This window comes from Bufo bufo, chromosome 1 (genome assembly GCF_905171765.1).
Source record: "Bufo bufo chromosome 1, aBufBuf1.1, whole genome shotgun sequence".
Lineage (NCBI taxonomy): Eukaryota > Metazoa > Chordata > Amphibia > Anura > Bufonidae > Bufo > Bufo bufo.
In genome coordinates, this window is record NC_053389.1 from 237543452 (window position 1) to 237548559 (window position 5108).

General features: G+C 39.3%; 1 long non-coding RNA gene across 1 annotated transcript; it reads right to left on the bottom strand.

Moving 5' to 3' along the window:
- Positions 1-3305: 3305 nt before the first annotated feature.
- Positions 3306-4179, bottom strand: LOC120986939. Its single transcript, XR_005775849.1, has 5 exons — positions 4048-4179; positions 3799-3880; positions 3643-3702; positions 3462-3543; positions 3306-3365 (listed from the first exon to the last, which is right to left on the bottom strand). It is a non-coding gene; the product is annotated as an uncharacterized LOC120986939 (long non-coding RNA).
- Positions 4180-5108: the final 929 nt, after the last annotated feature.

Sequence of the window (5108 nt, forward strand, 5' to 3'; positions counted from 1 at the left end):
TATGGCAATAATAATGATGGGGGTGATCCCCCCCCACCCTATGGCAATACTAATGATGGGGGTGATCCCCCCCTATGGCAATAATAATGATGGGGGTTATCCCCCCTCCCCTATGGCAATAATAATGATGGGGGTGATCCCCCCTCCCCTATGGCAATAATAATGATGGGGGTGATTCCCCCCCCCCACCCTATGGCAATAATAATGATGGGGGTTATCCCCCCTCCCCTATGGCAATAATAATGATGGGGGTGATCCCCCCTCCCTAATAATAATGATGGGGGTGATCCCCTCCCCTATGGCAATAATAATGATGGGGGTGATCCCCCCTCCCTAATAATAATGATGGGGTTATCCCCCCCCCACCCTATGGCAATAATTTTGATGGGGGTGATCCCCTCCCCACCCCTATGGCAATAATAATGATGGGGGTGATCCCCCTTCCACCCTATGGCAATAATATTGATGGGGGTTATCCTTACTCTCCGCCACTGTTTTGTTGATGGTCATAATATATATATCGGACAGTAGAGGCATTGCCCGAAATAGCACCCCCATCGACCATCTCATTATAACTGTTACTCACACCTTATTACATGGAATTATGTACCCTTCAAATGAATACCATGAATACTATTTTAATTATCAAAATCTCAAATTTTTTATTTTGTTAAAACAGGTATAAGAATGGATAGTGACTCGCATCAAGTATCATCGAGTGCGTCAACAACAAGAGCTGAAAAAGTAAAAAACTTATTACATTTGCATTTTAATTTTGACTAGAATTTATTTGATAATTCTGATTATTTTTTTTTTGTCATGTCTAGTTGGAATGGATAAAAAAGCGTCTCCAAGAAAAATATGGTTGTCCTGACAATTCAGAACCCTGTTTTCCTGAAAACCCCACTAGACCCTTAAACTCGGAGGACAACGTTGAAATTGAAGAGTCAGACTACAGACTTGGAAATAAGCTATGGTGTACTTGTAACAATTGTGAACCAATGCCAATGCCAGTCGAATCAATATGCTGCCAAGAAGTCTCAAATATTGAACATTATTTAGAAGAAATGAGATGTATAATCGAACATGACTACTTTCATCAATTCTGTCAAGCTCGAGGAAAAGTGGAGGTGTCGATGAGGTCAATAGGTCAAGTGTTGCATCCACCCCCGGACAAAGATTTGAACAGGTTAGTAAATGTTTGTAAAGGATGGTTCAACAGATTATTGAATTGATTCAGAAACCTGAATTTGGCTTTTCAGTTTCTATTCAATTCTATGTAAACCTGATAATTTGTTTAAAAATAAAATTTTAAAGTATTTACTATTTCATTATAGGTTACTCAGAAAAACAGCTTATCGTGGGTTCACATCGTGGATACATGGCTATCTTGGCGTGGCCAAAAGAAGACCAATTCCTTCTTGTGCTGTTTCCGTCATAAGAAAAGTTTTCCCTGACCCAGAGCAGGATTATTGTGGGTTTCTGATGTTTAGAGAAGAGCCAGCGGAGTATCTTGCCATGGAGTAGATAAAGGGCATCTGTCATCATAATTGAACCTATTACAGTGGCTGACCTGTTACTTGTATACTGGTTCCTTGATTTTTTTATTTGTCCAAAATTCACCAACGAATTATGTTGTAGTACACGCAAATGAGACTCTATTTGCAACATTTGGGTCGTCGTTAGACCTCTGCTCTCATCATGGATGCGGAACGGGACACCTTGGAAGCACTACCTTACTGGTTCAGGGGGGTTTCGTCCTATACTTGCAGCGGATAGATTTACTTTAATGGATCCGCCCGTATGACAATGGGGCACACACGTACTTATAAACTAGGACTAACAGCGACGACCATGTTTCTTATAGAGATTTTTTTCTGTGTCTATTTTCCCTTTTTCTCCCAAAAAATACTAAATAAATCTTATTTTATGACAATAAACTAACTTTTACTTGAATATTGTTATTTATTATATAATAACACTTGAACACGATTGTCGAAAAATAATGAAACAGCATAAAACATGTCACCATTGTTACAAAGTATTTACTATACAAATAAATACATTTCATAAAATTATTTTTAAAATGAAAACTTGGGCTCTTTCAAATGAACGTTTGGTTCTTCACGCTCGCCTATTTTCAGATACGCAAAACACGGATGCTGCCTGTGTGCCTTCCACTATTGGCTGAAGGCTCAGCCCATAATGAACAGACATATTCTTGTACTCAAAACTGCCAAGAAGAGGACAAGTTGCATTATTTTTGAAGGGACTCGTAACAGAGACGGATGCTGACAGCACATGTAGTGCTGTCGGTATCTTTCACTGACCCATTAAAACGATTCTTTTGGATATACAGACCGTCTACATAAGCAAGTAAAAGGCCTGTAAACAGAACCATAAAAACGTTCTTTTTAAAGAGACCTAAGTCATACTACCTGTATACACTTGTGCATCCAAACAAAATTTAAAATAAAAATTTAGAACTATATATAAATATATATATATTTTTTTTTTTAACAAGGCCTCCTCCATATCCCCTCATAGCCTTGACCAATCCTCACACAATTTTTTTGGACATTCACATATAAATTTTATTTTTTTAAAAGAAAATACTTTCCCTTCCAAATATATATATTTATATAAATCTGTCCAAAAACTTATTAGATATTTATATATAATTTATTTTGCAAATATTACTTGATATATACCAGGGATGTCAAACTCGTGGCCCTCCAACTGTTGCAAAACTACAATTCCCATCTTGCCTGGGCATACTACAGCTATCAGGGAATGATGAGAGTTGGAGTTTTGTAACATCTGGAGGGCCATGAGTTTGAGATCCATGATTTATACATATCATACAAAAATTTTTTAGTTCCTGACATGGTTACAGCAAATGTAAGTTGTAAAAAAAGCATCAGAGGTCTCTGCAAGGTTGGGGCTCTTCACACTGCTGTGCGCTCATATGTTGTCCGCTGTCTTGAGTCCAGGTGGTGTCAAGAATGGGGTGGTACTGGTTCTCCACCTGAGTGAGAAAAGTACTGGTAAGGCATTGGATGGAGAGGTAAAGAAGCAGACACAAACCGGACCTCAACGGGATAGTCAAATAACTACCAACTACCGTGGAGACGCTGATACAAATCACACTCCACGGCTAGAGAGCTTTCCTACCATGCGCCGGCTGTCCACCTGTCCAAAAAAGTCTGGAAAGGTCAAGAAAAAATATATACTTATTAATAAACGCAAATGAAGCATCAGAGGTCTCGGCAAGGTTGTGGCTCTTCACACTGCTGTGCGCTCACATGTTGTCTGCTGTCTTGAGTCCAGGTCGTGTCAAGAATGGGTTGGTACTGGTTCTCCACCTGAGTGAGAAAAGTACTGGTAAGGCATTGGATGGAGAGGTAAAGAAGCAGACACAAACCGGACCTCAACGGGATAGTCAAATAACTACCAACTACCGTGGAGACGCTGATACAAATCACACTCCACGGCTAGAGAGCTTTCCTACCACGCGCCGGCTGTCCACCTGTCCAAAAAAGTCTGGAAAGGTCAAGAAAAAATATATACTTATTAATAAACGCAAATGAAGCATCAGAGGTCTCGGCAAGGTTGTGGCTCTTCACACTGCTGTGCGCTCACATGTTGTCCGCTGTCTTGAGTCCAGGTCGTGTCAAGAATGGGTTGGTACTGGTTCTCCACCTGAGTGAGAAAAGTACTGGTAAGGCATTGGATGGAGAGGTAAAGAAGCAGACACAAACCGGACCCCAACGGCATAGTCAAAGAACTACCACCTACCGTGGAGACGCTGATACAAATCACACTCCACGGCTAGAGAGCTTTCCTACCACGCGCCGGCTGTCCACCTGTCCAAAAAAGTCTGAAAAAAAAAATACATTGAAAGGTACAAGCATTTTCAATTTCAAGTGTTTGTGGCACTTTACGATTCACAAATCGCTTTTTATCAAAAACCACTCTGTAAAGTACATGAAGTGTAAAATATAGATTTTCCAGATTTAGAAAATAGAAAAATACAATAATACTTACCTTATAAATTCTTGATGTCGAGTTGATACCGCATATCCTCTACTTCATTGTTGAGCTGCACATATAAAATAACTTTTCAAATAGTAAAAATTAATAACAAGAATAACTAGTAAACGTAACTAAACCGGAAAGTAACGGATGAGCTAAACAAAATTTTGGAACTTTTTGAATAATTTTCGGTTTTTATGGATTTTAAATTATTTATTTTTTGCCAAATCTAGACCAATGTTGACGTACAATATCAGCTTTTTTTGGGCGCTCAACATTTGCTATGTTAGGCGGAAGATCGGGTGTTCGACTGTTCCATTCAGGAGTTATGTCTCCCAAGGCTATTTTCAAACAGTCGACTAAAATATTCTCGACATGTTGTACACTCATCGGTTCATAGACGTTTTTCACCGTCCAGCGTTTTTTTCCCTTTGGCAGAATTAATTTTGTTCGTTTGGTACCGATGGGTGCGGAGACTGATGTTGGTACATGAACAACAGCTTGATCTCTTCCTATATTATTATTATGTGCCAGGATGGCTAGTTTTGTTCGTGCTTCCATGCCGTCAATACCAAAATGTATCCTTTTAGTACGATATTTTAATACTAGACTATGGAAGGCTTCTAATGGTCCCGTGTGGCAATTACGGATCAAGTGGGGAACATCACTGTTAAACTGTTTATTTCGAACAATCTCTTCTAATCTGTGAAAAGCATTGCTTTCCTTTTTTAACCATAAAACAGAACTGTTTGGAATTTCTAATTCTGCATGGGAAGATTTTTTGGAGTGTTCTCCATCCTCCCACTCATGCTTGTTGACTATGTGATAGAGAACAGAATTCCAACGTTCCCTGAAGAAAAGTTCGTTGTGATCACAAGTTTTCACGGTCCACCAGAAATGGTTTACAATTTTATCAATCCATGGTTTGAGTTCCTGTCCAGCTCTTCCGTTACTTGCCTTTATTAACTTTTTCTTTATTGACTTTGCGTAATGCCAAATGTCAAACTGATGATCTATGTCAGGGTACAACTCACGCATCACCTTTTGTATACTGACATGTCGATCAGAGACAA